Source organism: Prionailurus viverrinus, chromosome A1 (genome assembly GCF_022837055.1).
Source record: "Prionailurus viverrinus isolate Anna chromosome A1, UM_Priviv_1.0, whole genome shotgun sequence".
NCBI lineage: Eukaryota > Metazoa > Chordata > Mammalia > Carnivora > Felidae > Prionailurus > Prionailurus viverrinus.
Window position 1 is genome coordinate 76,070,986 of NC_062561.1, and position 19,459 is coordinate 76,090,444.

Here is a 19,459-nt window from a genome sequence, read left to right on the forward strand (position 1 = left end):
TGAAATGAAGGATGGTCACCAGACAAATACAGGAATTACACCCTTGATCAGCTCACCTGCACCAGAAATCACTGAAGCCATAAATATCGAAGAATGTTTGCATGAAAACCTGGATGAATTGCTGGAATTAGGGTATGGATTGGCATGAGAGTGAGAAAATTCTGAAGGTTGATGATTTAGAGAAGGGTCCACATTCTCCTGCGATTTACCTCCAGGAATCTTATGTGTTTCTCATGGAGAAGAGCCCAGGGGAAAAGAAAAACAAACAAACAAACAAACAAAGAAAAATCTTAGTGTCCTATCCAGGGTTGTGGGTACGAGGAAAGAAGGAGGAGGAGAAGGTGAGGGACAGGAGATAATTTTGAAATAATTCCAAGGGATTATCCTACCTGAGGTAGAGAACTACCCAACTACAGAACAAGCTAGTGTTCCTGCCTCAACCCAGGTGCAGGAAAAAGGTAACATGGTTCTGAAGTTCACAGACAAGGCTCACAGGAGCACTACAACAGTGACCTTTAATCATAAGATGACAGAATATTTCTCCTACCTCCTACACCTTACCGTCTTCTCAACGGTAAACTGCATTATAGCTAATGCAATGAGAGAAAAGAAAATAAATGTTTTTCAAATTGAAAATGAAGAAATTAAAATGGCTCATTCCGTACATGCCATGGTTTTCCATATAGAAAATACAAGGAAAAAAAGCAAATGAAAAGATCAGTACATGATAACTGATGATAGTAAGGTCATCAGACGCAACATAAATATATAAAAGTCAATTGTTTTCCTATATATCAGCAATGAAAAAAAGTAATTTCAAGTTAAAAACACAATGTTCTTTACAATAGCACTGAAATATGAAATACCCAAGTGCAAATCTAATGAAATATTATGCTATATATTCAGAAACCCTGATGAAAGAAAACAAAGAAGATCTAAATATATGGAGAGATATTTCAAGTTTGGGGATGGAAAAGTCAATATTACAACACTAATTCTTCCCTGATTGATATATAGAGACATTACCATTCCAAACAAAATCCTAGCAAACTACTTTGCGGATATCAACAAACTTATTCTTACATTTAAATGAGAAGGCAAGCAACCTAAAATAGCCAATACAATATGGAACGAGACGAATTTGTAGGTTGGGCACCACCCAACATCAAGACTTACTATAAAAGGACAGTAATCAAGACAAAATGGCATCAGAAAAGCACATACTAATATATCAATGGAACTCTGTAGAAGCCCTGTAATAGACTTCAAAAATATAATCAACAGATCTTTGACAAATGTGCAAAAGGAATGTACTAAAGGAAGGATAGTCTGTTCATCAAAGGATACTGGAACCATTGGATGGCCATGTGTAAAAACCAAACCAAAACAAAACAAAACAAAACAAAACTAGACACAGATCTTACAGCTACACAAAAATTAACTCAAAAGGGATCATAGATAGATAGATAGATAGATAGATGATAGATATTGACAGATAAATAGATACATGTATATAACAGAACTGCAAAACTTCTAGACAAAAACATTGGAGAAAATCTGGATGACATTGGGTTCGGTGACAGGAGTATTTAGTTACAGCACCAAAAGCACCATCTAAGAAAAAAAAAAGTTGCACTTCATTATAATTACAAACATTTATTCGGCAAAAGATACTCTTAAAACAATGCAAAGTCAAGTCACAAGCTAGGGGACCGTATTTCCAAACCACATGTTTGGTAAAGGAGTCGTATTCCAAATATACAAATAAGAACACACACAAAAAAAGAAATCTTAACTAGAAACTGGGCAATGGTTCGGAACAGATGTCTCACCAAAGAAGATGCACAGGTTGTTCCATAAGCACATGAAAGACGTTTGACCTAATTTGTCTTCAAGGAATCGCACACTGAAACCATAACGAGATACCACTATATACCTACTAGAATAGCTAACGTCCAAAAAACTGACAATGCCAAAATGCTAATTAGGATGTAGAACAACAAGAACTCTCATTCATGGCAGATGGGAACATAAAATAGTGCAGTCACTTTGGAAGACAGTATGGTAGTTTCTCACAGTTAAGCCTAATCTTACCACCCAATGCGACAGTTGTGTTCCAAAGTAGTTCCCCAATTAAATTCAAAGCTTGTATCTGTAAAAGCTTGCACACGAGTATTTACATCAGCTTTATTCATATTGCCCCAAATGAGGTAACCAAGATAGCCTTTAATAGGTGAATGGATAGGTAACTTGTAGTACATTTATATAATGACGCATTACTAGTGATGGAAAGAAATGAATCATCAAACAACAAAAAGACATAGAGAAGGGGTGCCTGGGTGGCTCAGTTGGTTAAGTGTCCGACTTCAGCTCAGGTCATGATCTCACGGTTCATGGGTTTGAGTCCCGTGTCTGGCCCTATACTGATGGCTCAGAGCCTGGAACCTGCTTCGGATTCTGTGTCTCCCTCTCTCTCTGCCCCTCCCCTGCTCACGCTCTGTCTCTCTCTGTCTTTCAAAAAATAAATAAATAAATGTTAAAAAAATTTAAAAAAAAACTATAATGATGGACACCTGGCATTATGCATTTTTCAAACCTGTAGAACTTGACAGCACAAATAGAGAGTTTCAATACATGAAAATCTATTCTGAATTAAAAAAAAGTTACTTAGGATCCCCTGGAATCTCAGGAAGAAAAGCAGACTGCGGCAAAAATTCAACTGTATTATAAACACATGAAAAGCTCCCTGAAGGAAGTAGGAGGAAGGGACTACTGACCGGTGTTAACTTTTCAAATGAGTAGCAGCTATAAGACTGAAGGTTGAAGGGGTTGCTAGTAACCTTTGTGCTCTGGTTGATGAAGTTTATCCCATTAGGATATGGCTCAACAATTCTCGTAACTATCCGTGTGCCCTGAAGTTGAACAATAAAGTAAAGAAATGAATGAACACTGGATGACGAGAGCCAGGCTCCTCACTACTGGGGAATATGCAGATAAGCGAGGGGGGTGAGAGTCTAGAATTGTCCATATGGATCACTGGAGAAGTCAGTGTTAACTCGTGTTTTGTTAAATACAGATACAGATGGTTCCACACAGAAATATGTATAGACATGTGTACATGCATGGGTTAGTCTGAACTGAGAGTGAGGAAAGAGATGATATCCTAGTAGCAAAGAACCCATCAGATCTTGGATTCTAATGTCATTTTCCAATAACAAGTTCCAGGACTATTTGGAGAAATGACTGATTCTAGGACTGGAGCAGAAGAATAAGCAGGATGAGCCTGGAGCGTTATGTAGGGCCAGAAATTAAGGAAGTGCCAAAAAAAATATCCCATTGAAGGGCACGTCATTTTCTTTTTCCAGATATTTTGCTTATGTTGAGCCAGGCACAGTGCTAGCTTCTTGCATTGATTTTCTCTTTTAATCACAATGATTAGCAATTTCCAGGTATGCAAATTGGATAGTTTACCTGGATCATTATAAGGTCCGTCATAGTTCAGATAAGTTACAGAGCTAGGAACCGAACAAACATCTGTAGAAGTCCCAATTTGCCTTTTTTGAAAATAACCCCTGAGGCTCCTCTACTGGGAATATCCCATTCAGAATCATTAAGATATGCCTGTGATAGTAGCAAAACCAAGGGTCGTTTGTATGTTCAGGAAGTATAATCAACTTTTTAAAGGCAGAATGAAATTTTACTGTGCCTCTGAGTTAAGGTGCGTTGTTATTTGGGGGACAGATTCCACGTTTGTGGCAATTCAAGACTGCCTTTTAGCAAAATTCATCATGTAATAAATTATATCTTGGTACTGAAGTAGCAAACCAGTAACTGTTAGGTCATAATAAAGAAGTATCACAGACAACGGAAGAATCTGATTCACGCATCCTGAGAGGCTATTGTCCCTAATTCTGTACAGGGTTTGATACCAAAATACCAAAGATGGAATTGACAACAATTAAGGGCAGCCATGATCTCTGTAATACATGAGCTGCGCCCACTGATGCTTCCTCATAAAGCATCAAGCAATTGTACTCACAAGTGGGTACTTGCTCATGCAAATTAATGGTAATTACAAAATAAATCATAACCGCCGCCAAAAAACACCCTAGATTCTTCAAATTATATCTAATACATGATCAATTGTTAGTTGATGATTTTCAAAATATTACAAAGTGCTTTTTGAGATAAAGCTTTCCTTCACGATTTTAAATACTGCAGATTTATTTATTCCCAAATTTCTTAAAGATAGTTAATATGGAACAGTGGAAATAACCATGAGACTATCTTCTGCACAATTGGTGTATCAATAGGGACAGATGTTCCTCTCTGGATTTATGCCACCTATACAATTTTAATTGCCTTTAAAAATAGTTTTAAGCATTGATGCTAGAAGCAAAGCCAAAGTTGGCGGTGAGCGTGTTATGCAGATTCACTTGAACGTTTTAGACACCGCCTGTCAACAACTATCTTGCATTTTCCACTTGGAAAATTATCTTCCTGATAATCACATAAAGAAAATATCTATCAATATTTAATTATGCTACCTTGAAACATGATTTAGCTGCCTTCACTTGCATTTCATTTTCAAAAACACAAAACTAAAGATTAATTAGTATGGAACTCTTATTAACTAATCAGAATTCCAAAAAAAGGAGTTTGGTGGTACTTCTCTTCTCCCTTTGGGTCAGTGATTTAATGATATAGGAGGCTATCAAGTGTTTTTCTTTTATTTTTATTTTAGATTCTAACACTATTGAGCTTCTTACGCATAGTGATACGCCATACGGAAATTTTTTTTCTCTTTTTCTGTAGTGCAAAAAATAAAAAAATGAAAACAAAAACAAGTGGTCAAGTGTAGGTCTAGATAGCGCTAGGTACAGTGAACCTAATTTGTGGTGATTTGAATATTCTCATTATCATCATCATTACTCTTTTAAGTTATTTTCGTGTTTCTTGTATTTAAAGAATCCTCCTCCCGGCTTGTTTCTTTTCTTTTTCTTTTCTCTTCTTTTCTTTCCTTCCTTTTTCTTTCTTTTCTTTTTTTAATGTGAACATTTTCTTTTCCAGAGACTTTGAGTTTCGGTTTTGCGCGAATGTGCTCAGTTGTTAAAAGGGAATTGTCTTTGGCCATCAATCCATAATGCTTGGAATGTTTCCAGATGGCCACACTGATTTTAACTGTTCTGCTACACAATGTAGATTGTTTTAATGTTGGGCTGGGCTGTCATTGGGACGCTTCCAGAGATAAAATAACTTTAAACCATTTGGCTTTTCTTATCTTTCGTTTCTCATTATTTTAAATCTCTACCATAGCACTCACAGGAGCACCCTACAGTTTAGAAAAAAGAAAGAAAGACAAATACACATACAAATACCTTATAGACTCATATTTCTCAGCAAGATTCTCTTTCCAAGAAATGTTATCTTTTTGATAAGTGTCCCTTTGTGCTTCTAAAAAAGTTTGAAATTTGATAAGAGTGATAAAGAGCCATTATGTGTATCTTAAAACAAATAGTAGGTGAGCTATAATTTTTTTTTCACAAGTTGACCTAAGAATGATAGGCCTAGAAATCACAGGTGGGACACAAATTTAAATTCTTATAAACCTTTAACTTCTATTTGAAAAGTAAGCAGAAAAAAAAAATAATCAAAAAATAAGCAGACAAATAAATCTCTTAAAAAGTTTGTACATCCAGGAAGAATGCCTTTTGTCAATGGATACCTAAGTGTTCTTTACTTTGTGCCTGTATTAAGTTCATTAATCCACTTACACAAACACTCAGATAGCTATTCCTTGCTGTAATTTTTCTGTTCAGTATCCAGGTCAAATTATGAAAAGTAAAACCCTTGGAGAGAAAGAATCTATATAGTAACTTTGTAAGCAATCCGAACTTAGAAAAACAGCATGGCCTCACCAATGTTCTGGCCCTACCCAATTTTCAGCCCCTTGGTTCTTTTGCTCACATCTCTGTTTTATTTAACTGCTAGACCATTAAGAATTCTTAAGGAAGATAACTCACATGACTCACAAATGTAATCCCCACACGATCCAGAACCGTTCCTCAATGGAAAAGGGAGGCATTTAATATTTTTTAAAAAAGCATCCATTTTAATTCCGCTCTGGAACCAAACGATGAAGAAAAGGTACAAATGTAGGCCTTTTGATATTTTTATATAAAATACCAAGTCCTCAGACAAAACGGTGCTAAAATTGCAGACAGAAGAAGATTTAGATAGATATCAGAATCCGATAGTCAAATGGGAGAGCAGAATTCAATGCTTCTCACCAAAATATAGCTTTAAAACGTTTGTACCAATTATATTGTAATAGAGGACATCTTCTTCTTTCATGTTTCTGTAGACGTTAAAGGCAAAAACGGTTAATACGTGAAAGAAATATTTGAAGGAACCGGGCCATCAAAAACATCAAGCTATCAAGGTTTCAAGTTTCTCAAAACCAATAGGAAGTAACATCTTATAAATCAAAAACTAATTATAAAAAGAAAATTACAAAATATAACAGTAGATCTACTTGTGATTTATTTCGACTTTCTCCTTTCATCCAGATAAGAGTTTCTTTTGTAGATCAGATTAAGCATCACAAGATTAATGGCACACTTAGACAGGCATTTGAACATTTTTTCAAGCTAGTTCTTTTAGAGACCTGGTCCTAAAGGCTCGTCTGTAAATTGCCTATAACTGATTATGGTTACATAAACACTTAATAAATGCAGACCCAAAGAACTTTCTCTGTTGGTTCCTTTATTGTTTGCTGCCCCTCTCCACAAACTTCCAAGAGTTTTGGGTTCTCTTGTTATCCAGCAACCACAAGTCTAGTCCCAAACTCATATCCTTAAAATTATATCAGTTCCCTTTTTTCACTTAACTCCTAACAACTTTTCTTATTGGGCTTGGCTATTGATATCTGCTGAGTGATATTTTATAGTTTTCAAATCAATGCCTCCTCTAATTCCCAAGAAAATTATTTCTTCTTTTATTGATCAATGATTTTATTTTGGGAACAAGAATTTGTGAATCAAGAATTATTCTTCGGGTACCAGAATAATTCCTGGGCTAAAGAGAATTTCAGAATTTCACCAGAAAGTTTCATGTGGAAAAGCGAAAAAGATACAAAATATGTCACCAAATTTTACCACTCTTCTTTTTGTAGTAGCTCCAATTTGAACTATTCAAGCAGGCAGCATTACTTAGATGAAAAAGTGTGGTATGGGTGTATAGGTAGAATTTTTCACTTATAATTCCACTAGAGATATAACAAAGAGAACTTGCAGACCAGAGTTGGGAAGTAGAAACATAAAAAGAAAAAAGGATTAAGATACAATCAGTTCATTTCCATCTAACACAGCAGGCTAAATTAGAAATAATTTACTCTAGTTTCAGGCTTTTTTGAAGGAACTTCCATGCTGTTCTCCAGAGTGGCTACACCAGTTTGCATTCACACCAGCAGTTCAAGAGGGTTCCCCTTTCTCCACATCTTCACCAACATCTGTTGTTTCTTGTGTTGTTAATTTTAGCCATTCTGACAGGAGTGAGGTGGGAGCTCATTGTGGTTTTGATTTGTATTTCCCTGATGATGAGTGATGTTGAGCATCTTTTCATGTGTCTGTTAGCTATTTGGATATCTTCTTTGGAAAAGTGTCTATCCATGTCTTATCCAGCAATTGCATTATTAGGTACTTACCTAAAAGATACAAAAATACAGATTCAAAGGGGCACATGCACTCCAGTGTTTATAGCAGCATTATCAACAATAGCCAAACTATAGCAAACTGTAGAAAAAACCCAAATGTCCATCCATTGACTGCTGAATGGACAAAGATGTGGAGTACACACACACACACTCTCTCTCTCTCTCTCTCTCTCTCTCACGCTGGGATATTACTCAGCTATCAAAAACAATGAAATTTTTCCATTTGCAACGATATGGATGCAGCTAGAATGTATTAAGCTAAGCAAAGTAAGTCAATCAGGAAAGACAAATATCATTTGATTTCACTCATATGTGGAATTTAAGAAACAAAACAGATGAACCTATGGGAAGTGGCAGAGAAGAGAAGAGAGGAGAAAAAGACCCCTTTGTTAGTGCAGCTCTAGGAAACCACCTAAATATATCACTTCTTATATTTTAAAACAAACATCTATTTAGAATTTGCTGTGCATCTACCATTCTACTAATTACAGATAATGCAAAGATGATGGTTGTTTGGGATTTGAAAGTTGTGGGGTGAGGACGATGATTGACTGCAAATGGTTGTGGAGTTTATTGATGGGGGACAAAAGGTCCTAAAATTAGATCGCGCTGATTGTGCAATCATGGGAATACATGAACAACGCTGACTCAAACGCGGTATATGAATTTTACTTCAATAGAACTGTTTAAAAAAATAAAACAGACTCTGGTCTCAAGCAAATCACAGTGAGTTTGAGGACAGAGATAGGTAACTATGAGAATTTGTATTTAATTGAAGCGTGATGTTGGCGGTCACGCGGGAGTGTTTCTCACTAGGATGAAGTGAGGAGTGGAAGAAGTCAGAGAATGTTCTCAAAGAAGATGACAAGAGGGGCAAGTCGCTGATAATGAAGAAGGGCCAAAGAAGAGGTGAGAGAATGGCATTCTAGTTAGGGGAGGACATCCTTACAGAGACAGACAGCTTCATGTCCAAAGATCTTAAGCAAGAAGACACCAAATCAACATACACCAATCACTACTGAAGTGAAGTAGAAAAATGAAACCTTTAACAGTGAGAAATATACATGGTCAAACCTGAGTTGGCATGTCAGGATATTTAATTTGATTTCAGAGCATAACATGTCTTCTACTCTTCACAAATTTTCATATATTCATGTCTCTGAGAATTTCAGCAAGATAAACTCAATGAAAAAAAATTCCTTTAAAAACATTATTTTAAAACTCTTATCTACCATATTTAGAGGCATATCAAATTTATCTGAATATACCATTTTTCTCAGGGCCCTTATGAAACATACAACAGGCTGTTTTTCAAAGACATTCTCTAAGCACGTTCTGAAAAGATGGGTTAGTTCTGCTGGCTCAAGGCTTGGGTTCAGCTTGAAGGTCATGCCACATTGAGGCTAAGCTTTTTGGGTGTGAGAGCCAGTGAGGTACCTCACCTCATAAGTGAACACTCACATTTGATCAGTGCTAGATCTTTGCTAGAATATGGATCTATGCATGCTTCCTGGGTGCATAAGTGTGGTTTGTGCTTAAAATGCATGACTATGTTCAGTGAAATATGAAAACATGGTAAAAAAAATCTTATGCTAAATATCTGTTGTTGATTTAAAATGTATATGAGAGACACCATAGTCCAGAAATAAAGACCATACGTTTGAGAGTCAGACTAATTTGATTTTGAAGGCCTGTTTCTAGCTGTGGGCATTTGAACAAATTCCCTCGTCTTTCTCTGCCTGTTTCTTCATGTATTAAATGGTGATATCAAAAAACCTAGCCTTAGTGTTGTCATGAGAATTCAATAAGATGATGCAACGTGCTTGCAAAGTAGAGTAAAATTTTGTTTTGGGGGAAACAAATAAAAAGGTTTCTGATCTAATGTTTATTTATCAACTATTTCGATTATTGGGAAGTTATAGAGTAGGCAAATTCGACACTAAATGACAGGAGGTTTTGTGTTCATGTTTTTTTTGCTTCTAATAAATGTATGATACTAGAGAGTTTGAGAATGTTTCCTGGGTCAGATCAATAGAGCTTGAATATGAGCTTCACCATTTACCAGTTCTGTATGGAGCATTTTATTTAAACTCCCTGTACTATACTTTTATTATCTGTAAAATGGGTAAATATTTAACTATAGTTGCTGCAGAAACTGAAAAAAACACACTAAATGTAATATGGAAAAGCATGCAGTACTCATATGTGATTAAAAATGTGAATTTTTCACAACCTGCCCGCACCACAATGTGACGGTCTACAAGGAGTCCACATGCATGACCATCAGCAGAGGCATGAGAGAGGAGAAACAGACCCGCAGAGCTTCCAGATACAGGTTGTCCTTTCAGACACCAGCTTTAAAACATCCACTCAAGTCACGTTCAAGAAGAAAAACGCACAATTTAAAGGTTTAACCAAGTGTGGAACGTAGTTCTCAAAATTCCAGAAAATAAAATTCCATTATTAATTCCACTTAAGGATCCACGGATTCATTTGGCAGTCTAACAGGCCCAACTGAAGAAGGCATGATTAAATTGGGAGAGAAACAAGAAGAAACTCTCCAGGGGCGCCGGGGTGGCTCAGTCATTTGAGTGTCCGACTCTTGATTTTGGCTCAGGTCATGATCCCAAAGGTCTTGGGATCAAGCTCTCCCTTGGGGTCTGAGCTGACAGTGCAGGACTGCTTGGGATACCCCCCCCCCCCCCCCGTCTCGCTCTCTTTCTCTCTAAATAAATAAATAAATAAATAAATATTTAAACAAATCAAAAGAAAGAAAGAAAGAAAGAAAGAAAGAAAGAAAGAAAGAAAAGTTTTAAGATGATAATAAGACATCGCATGGCTTAATAAAGGACATAAGTACCAAAAAATATGAGACTCTTTAACTTGCCACTGCAGTACAACAACATCCCCTAACCTGCACAAATCATAGAAGTGCAGCATGATAAAAAAATCACGGGTGCATTGACCACATAAAGACCAACCTAATAAAAAACTAGGAAATTATCAGAAATTCACCAGGTCTGTAAGGTAAACCGTATGTTCTAAAACATAGAACTATCCTCTCTAGTGGTATTTATGTTATAATAATATTAATACATCATATGTAATTTTGTCTTGCTATTTTTGAACTTTATATGCATTCAGTATGTTATATGTTATCTTATGTCTGACATATTTTACTAAACATTGATTTTTGAGAATCATTCATTCCATTCATTACCATTACTGATAGTATTCCTTTGTGTGAACATGCCACAAATTATCTATTTCAGCATTGGTGGACATTTGCATCTTGTTTCCTAGGTGTCGTAATTGTGGAGACGACATTTTGAGGTGTTTCACGTTCAGTCAATTACATTTCAAGGAAACCCGAATGTACACAGATACATGATGGAAATTATTTCAATAAGATATTGATGTAAATATATACATATATATATATATATATATAATTCCATAGCTGCATTCTACCCATTAGTTTTGCCCCCAAACATATACAGTAAATTACAGAAATAAATTCAATTAAATAAATTACAGAAATAATAAACAATGGAGGACTGTGGTTGAATCTTTGTTATTGCAGACATGCTGCTTTCTGTGCTTGATAAGAAAATCCTGAGGATGTTTCCAAACTATTAAACACTTTGATTGTCTGGTTTAATCAGATGGGGACAAAGTAATGGAGAGGTTAGCCACATCCACCTCTGTTGACTCAACCTTGTTCATCATCTAAGAGGTGTATGCAGGTAAACGGTGGTAGCTACGGTGTACTGAGGGGTTATCCTGTCTTGAGATAGTGAAGAGAGAACGAGTGTCAACTCTTTCACCATGAATCACAAGAAAACACACTTAGTATCTGTCTCAGGCAAAGTTTTCAAACACTTACTCTAGATATAACTGTAAACATTGACAACATAGAGCGAACGAAGACTTACGTAAACGAACCAAACAAAATAGTGTCTAAAGAGTTAAATTACATGGTGTACACACCGTGTGGAGAGTACTAGAAAGTTTAACGATGACAATACACAATGTAGACGGTTCTAACTACTGATTTCTCTGTGTTGGCTCTTGGCATTACGATATTTAGGTCTATTAACTTTACACCCACAGAAACTGCCCTCTACCAATCATCGCATTCCTGCTAACTTTACATTTCACCTATCCCTTCCCACAAACCATAGTTAACACTGTAAAGACAGTAATAACTCAAATACTAAAATTGCTTCTGTTTTGTTTCAAAAGGAAAACGCCATTTTTATTGTTTTATATATATATATATATATATATATATTTTAATTTTTTTGATGTTTATTTATTTTTGAGATAGAGGGAGACAGAGTGCGAGTGGAGGAGAGGCAGAGAGAGAGGGAGGCACAGAATTCCAAGCAGGCTTCAGGCTCTGAGCTGTCAGCACAGAGCCTGACGCAGGACTCAAATCCATGGAGCACAAGATCATGACCTGAGCCGAAGTCGGACGCTCAACCAGGCGCCCACCCGGGCGCCCCCTCTTATTTTATATATATATTTTTAGCAAAGTTGCACTTCATGCTCCTTTCTAATTCTAAGGTGAAGTGGTCAGATGAGTCCTTCACCCAAGAAAATTCACGAGAACGGACGTCAAATTTGCTTTTTACTCACCATGATATATACCGATCCTAGTATATTGCCCAGGCATATATTAGACAATCAATATGCGGTGAATGAAAGAACACGCATCTTCTTGGCGTATCCAAACAAATTATAGATGTACTTAGTCAAGGGTAATTGGTATTGGCTAAGTGTTATACTGTAGTGAGGAGTATTTCAAAGTTTCAGTGGCTTTGAACAGAAGGGTTTATTTATTGCTCAATCGTCATGCTGTATTCAGGTTGCCTGAGTGAATCTGCTGTAGATCTCTGCTACCAGAGGGTCCACTATTTTATTATGTGTCTCAATGCAAGTTTTCAAGGTTTGCCAGAGCAAAGGAAAAAAGCAGGAGGACTAACACACCAGCTCTGAAATGCTCCCACCTTGCAGTGATGTGTTTCCTAACACGCAATTATATTAAATTCAGGAAGGTGGGAAAATCTAATCCTCCCGAAAGCTCATAAGGTGGGAAGACCCAGGAACACTGATGGGCTGTACTAATGTCTATCTCATCAAGGGACTACAAATGCCATGTGTACTTGAGAGAGATTTTATTTAGAAGCCTCTAATACATACGAGCATACTATAGTTAACTTTAACAGCAGTATCCCTGGGGGATATTATGAGATATATGAGATGTTATGGGGTGTGCACCCCCACACGCAAACACCTACACACGTTTGCACCCATATGCCTTTACTCCCAACACACTGACGCGGTTTCATTGAAAAGAGTTCAAAGACCTCGATTAGAATCCTAGCCGTCTTCTACTGAGTCCACTTGGAGACATAAATTAACCTTTCAAGCCTTATTCCTAACCATGAATTGAACCAGGAATGACTAAGGGGCAAACTATCTCTAGTATGTGGAACGTGTCTTTGAATTTTGACTTTGATACTTAATTCCTGAATTGGCTATCAGAGACTTCCATAAGGGTCTGAACCTCAATTTCCTTACCTTCAAAATGGAGATGCAGTGTATAGTTTATTCTAAATAAAATCTTCTAAGTGTCAAGTAAGAAGCGATGTGTTTCACAAGGTGTCCTGAAAATATAAGTTAGTACCAAGTATTAAGAATCATGCCTACTTCACACTGTTGTGCTTTGATCGCAGACTTTCAGCCTCTGGAACTGTGAGAAATAAATTTCTATTATTTACAAGCCACATAGTCTATGGCATTTTTGATATAGCAGCCCAAACAGATTAATAGGCACACTAATATAATCTACTGCCAATAAATTCTCATTATTTTAAGTCTCTAAGCTCTAAGGAATAAATCTGACATAAATGTTACAACAATGATCCTTTTTATAAACCTTTAATTCAACGAATTATTGTGTATCATGGATAAAACGTTGGTTTCTTTGTCATAGTCATCAAGCACCCAACACCGTGCCTGAGACATAATATAAATGGATGTTTGCATTGGACTCAGAACACAGTGAGACCAAACCCCAGTAAGTCCATCCAAATACGTACAACATGGCAAGCACATCATTTAAAGAGAGAAACCTTCAGTTGTCTTCTATGGCATTGTAAATAATAATATCTGATTGACAGAGCTGCAGTGAGAATTAATCAAAGTGTGCCTAAAAACAGCAATTCTCCTTCCCATAAAGCAGATTAAGTTACAACTTAACCTCCCACTCACCAAACCGCCCACTGAGAAGAACTGGAAAAAATTGAGGAAATAGACTGTAGAAGAGCTACCTGGGGGCATTAGAAACCTACCGAGGTTACTAGGACTCAAGGAGCCAAGACCTGGAGATGGGGGGACCTCGCCGCCGTGTGACTCTGCACAGCTCCCTGCGGGTCATGTACCAAGTCCTCTGGGGTCAGAGCAGAGAGGTGTGAGGTCAAGCAGAAAGCACATCCCCGAGGATGGGCATGGGAGGCACAGATGCTACAAAGTTGACCCCCTCGGAATGATTCTTCAAGAAAACTGGCAAGTTGGAGATAAGAAAGATGATCCGTTCTCATATATGTCTAGTAACCGCTTCATTTGTTTCATTGGGAAGAAAAGTATAATGAACTAACCAAATCGAGACAGAAGAAAACTATGCTTTGAATAAACATCAGATGCCTCCACAATGCCGTGTCTTTGGCTTATCTTTTCAGAATCCACTTCTTATCTTTGGGCTTAGAAGAGTGGTGTTCATGCTTTGCAAAAAGGAACGGGGAGAGAAGAGCCTCGATGTCACTCTTCACATGTATAGGTGGGATCCAAATACCTCAGTTCTGCACATGTTATTCGGAAGTACCCAAAAGAATTCAGAGCTGGGTGTAATTTGCTGTGATGAATGAAAAACAGTTTTGATTGTCAGAGCAGAGGAGGTAAGAGAATATTTGTCAGAAACATCCCCAGTTAATTGTGATAATAGATACCCGAGAAACGTCACAGAAACAGGTTAAGGATCTCAAGAAGGACACGCTATAAAGGAGATTAATTCATAACAGATGTCTACAGAGGTTGCAAGGGCGGGAGTCGCTTCCTGACACTTGCAGGAATCTATTAGAAATGTACATGGTGACTATAAATGATAATGGTAAAAATAGTATTATAGGCAGACACAAGCTTTGAGGTATAGAAAGGAGGCAAAACTTCTTCAAAGAATTCTGCTTTTTCTTTTCACATCTCTCCATACTGTTTTCTCGTCGGTCTGTCTGGCAGGCTTGTGGATACTCCAAAGGTCTAAGGGGCTGTCTGTGAATGTGCAGGCCTCTGTCTCCGTGACCATCATTGTGCTGTCGCTGAAATACAGACCGGAAGGAAGGAGCATATGACAGATCTCTGTAAGCCCTGAGTTACTACTTGGTCTTTTTGCCATGTCTTTGGAAGTATGCTAACTCCTGGCAAGACTGGAGGTGGAAAAAAAAAAAAGCTCATTGAAAGCAACTCTTCATTCCCGTGGGTGCCACATGACTGAGAATACGAGTCTCCATGCTGAATCACGCTCTCCACCCTGCAATGCAGAGACCCAGCAGGTATACAACTCAAGATGATGCTGGGTATTTGAAAGACATCAATCACTACTCATCTGTTAAGAATACCAGGAGTCATCTGACCCCAAGAGAACCATCGAAATTAGTTGGTGGCAAATTCGAGGAAAACTTCGCTTTCAAAAACATGAAAATAGTGGGCCTATTCTTTTTTTTTTTCAATATATGAAATTTATCGTCAAATTGGTTTCCATTCAACACCCAGTGCTCATCCCAAAAGGTGCCCTCCTCAATACCCATCACCCATCCTCCCCTTCCTCCCACCCCCCATCAACCCTCAGTTTGTTCTAAGTTTTTAAGAGTCTCTTATGCTTTGGCTCTCTCCCACTCTAACTTCTTTTTTTTTCCTTCCCCTCCCCCATGGGTTTCTGTTAAGTTTCTCAGGATCCACATAAGAGTGAAAACATATGGTATCTGTTTTTCTCTGTATGACTTATTTCACTTAACATAACACTCTCCAGTTCCATCCATGTTGCTACAAAGGGCCATATTTCATTCTTTCTCATTGCCATGTAGTACTCCATTGTGTATATAAACCACAATGTCTTTATCCATTCATCAGTTGATGGGCATTTAGGCTCTTTCCATAATTTGGCTATTGTTGAGAGTGCTGCTATAAACATTGGGGTACAAGTGCCCCTATGCATCAGTACTCCTATATCCCTTGGGTAAATTCCTAGCAGTGCTATTGCTGGGTCATAGGGTAGGCCTATTTTTAATTTTTTGAGGGACCTCCACACTGTTTTCCAGAGTGGCTGTATCAGTTTGCATTCCCACCAACAGTGCAAGAGGGTTCCTGTTTCTCCACATCCTCTCCAGCATCTATAGTCTCCTGATTTGTTCATTTTGGCCACTCTGACTGGTGTGAGGTGATATCTGAGTGTGGTTTTGATTTGTATTTCCCTGATGAGGAGCGACGTTGAACATCTTTTCATGTGCCTGTTGGCCATCTGGATGTCTTCTTTAGAGAAGTGTCTATTCATGTTTTCTGCCCATTTCTTCACTGGGTTATTTGTTTTCCCAGTGTGGAGTTTGGTGAGCTCTTTATAGATTTTGGATACTAGCCCTTTGTCCGATATGTCATTTGCAAATATCTTTTCCCATTCTGTTGGTTGTCTTTTAGTTTTGTTGGTTGTTTCCTTTGCCGTGCAGAAGCTTTTTATCTTCACAAGGTGTAGTGGGCCTATTCTTAAAAGGGTTTCTGCACAGGACAGTTTATGTGTGTGAAAGAGACAAAAGGGGGCTGCTGCATGGCATGGTTGGTTGAGACTCTGACTCTTGGTTTCAACTCAGGTCATGAGCTCGTGGTTTGTAAGATCAAGTCCTGTGTCGGGCTCTGCACTGACAGTGTGGAGCCTGCTTGAGATTCTCTCTCTCCCTCTCTCTGCCCCACCTCCTCTCCCTCTCTCTCTCTCTCTCTCTCTCTCTCTCTCTCTGTCTTTCTCTCTCTCCCCCAATCTCTCTCTCAAAATAAATAAATAAATAAATAAATAAATGAATAAATAAATAAACATTAAAAAGAGAAAGAGTGAGAAGCAAAGCACTAGGATAAGGTACTCCATGGGGCACCTGGGTGGCTCAGTTGGTTAAGCATCTGACTTTGGCTCAGGTCATGATCTCATGGTCCATGAGTTGGAGCTCCACATCATGCTCTGTGCTGACAGTTCAGAGGCTGGAGCCTGCTTTGGGTCTGTATCTCCCTCTCTTTCTGTCCCTCCCCCACTCATGTTCTCTCTCTCTCTCTCTCTCTGTCTCTCTAAAAAATAAACATCAATTAACAACAACAGCAAAAAAGACAAGCTACTCCAAACATGGTTACCCATGCATGTGGGCATCTGCGTGTCCCATAAGAATGATAAAATGAAATATGTCAAATAATAATTTTGTTTTTTAACAACAAATCTAAAGTCTATTTTGTATTTTTAAATTTTTTTATATCTTTATTTTTTTTTGAGAGAGAGAGGGAGAAAGAGAAAGAGAGTGGGAGCAGGGGAGGGACAGAGAGAGAGGGAGACACAGAATCCCAAGCAGGCTCCAGGCCCTGAGCTGTCGGCACAAAGCCTGACAAGGGGCTCGAACTCATGAACCATGAGACCATGACCTGAGCCAAAGTTGGATGCTTAACCGGCTGAGCTACCCAGGTTCCCCTATTTTGTATTTAAAAGACTTAATGATGAAAGTAATTAACTAGTACATCAGTCGTTGTAAGAAACATTGTATGAAAAGTCAAAAAAATAGAAATTAAAAAAGAAAAGAATGTACCACACAACAGAACGATATTGTTGAAATTCAGTCTCTAAGAGTAAAAGAGGAATGGGGTAAAGTCATTTAGATTAATAAGAGGAAACCATTCCTCAACCACATGAAACCATTCCACAAAAATAATATTGTCCTCATGAATAATTTCTTCAAAAGATCAATAATAACAAATGGTCAATATTACTCTTGGTTCTACTCAAAGTTGGTACAGGGAATTGAAAATCAAATGCAACTGCTTTATGCTGTTGTATTTAGGGGATGTGGAAATGGCAGTTTTCCTCAACAGACACATCCTTATCACCAATGGAGTTTACTTAGGTCTTCCGAACTTGTGTAAGTCAGCTTTATAAATGTCATTTCCGTTGAACAATAAAACGCTGTGTGCACATCCAATTTTGTGGTTTGATGAATCCTGTAACACCAGTTCATCGCGGGGAGTTAACTTGCATAGTCATTTGGTCACGTGTGTCACAGGGTCAGATGCTCAGTCTTAGGATCTGCTTCTGAAATGGAGAATAATTATCAAGGAAAACAGCCAGTACTGTGATTCTCCTACAAGGAGATTTTCAGAGTCTCCGTAGAGCTTCTGTATCCGCCATTGACATTTGTGGCTCATAAAACCCAAGGAGCAGGGCCCCTTCTACTACATTCTGGAACTGCTAGAGAATTTTACTTGATCCAGACCCGATTTAAATGTGTCAGTTTAACAGGTTTGGGGCAATGGATCAGAGCAACCTATAGAAATATGTCTCTTTCTTTATGGTAGGCAGTACAAGGTACAGAAGATTGTCTCTCAGAATATTCTCAAATTCCCCAGATTGTTGAAGTTGTCAGAACCCCTCCCACTTGTCAAGCCCTGGACTTAAATGGGATTTATGTCTTTCCTCTCTTATGTGTGGTTTGCAGTCTCCCATTTACCAGATGCAATTAGTGCAATGCCCTCAAGGAACGGACAGGGTGGTGTTCTGTGTGCTGTTAACATGATAGCCCTACTTGAAATCTACGTTATTGCAGAAATCAAGAGAACTGACATTATCCCAATGTGAGAAAGGGTAGTGAGACTGCTGTCCATGGCTCAGGAGGCAAAATGATCTCAGGATCTTTGTTGAAAAGAAAGTATGGCGCCAGGTCAAAATTTGCGTGCCAGATGGTCCAGTAGAGATAATACACCTGTAATCCCAGCTGTAATTTATACCATCACCCAGTTATAATTTTAATAATCCCTAGTCATTCCACAGGCCCACCTGGCTTTTTCACCAGTCAGGCACATCATATAGAGATGTGTTAGGAAACACCCTGAACCCTTCAAGGCATCAGTGATGTTACCAAGTTGTTTTGTGTCCTCACGGATGCAGAATTGCTTTTGGTTGGGTACTATGAGAGATGAGAAGTGAAAGGAGACAGTTTCCGGCCTTCTACTTGGCCCATCCCAACACAGTAGCTCTTCACAGGTCTGGTAATCCACGTGGAGGTTCCACGTGTTACCAAATATGTCTGCTGTCACTATATATTCTAAAATTGAGATAATAGCAATAGGACAGGTTTGTGGTTCAGTTGGACCCCTCAGAGACAAACTTGGGCCAAGACAACGTTTATTACTTGACTTCCACAAATTTTTACTTTGAGCAACAGATCTTGGTGGAATCTCAGAAGATTAGGATAAAGAGAGATGGCGTAAACTTGTGTCATGCAGGTAAATGGCTACAGATACCTTTAGGGAAAGACTTGTAGGAAGATTCTCGGATATAGACGTGGGCGGCGATATGGGTTCTTCCACAAATAACCTAGGTTCCTATCAATCGAGGGGCATCAAGGCTGCGAATTGACTTGGTTTGGAAAGTGAGCAAGAGGCAATCAA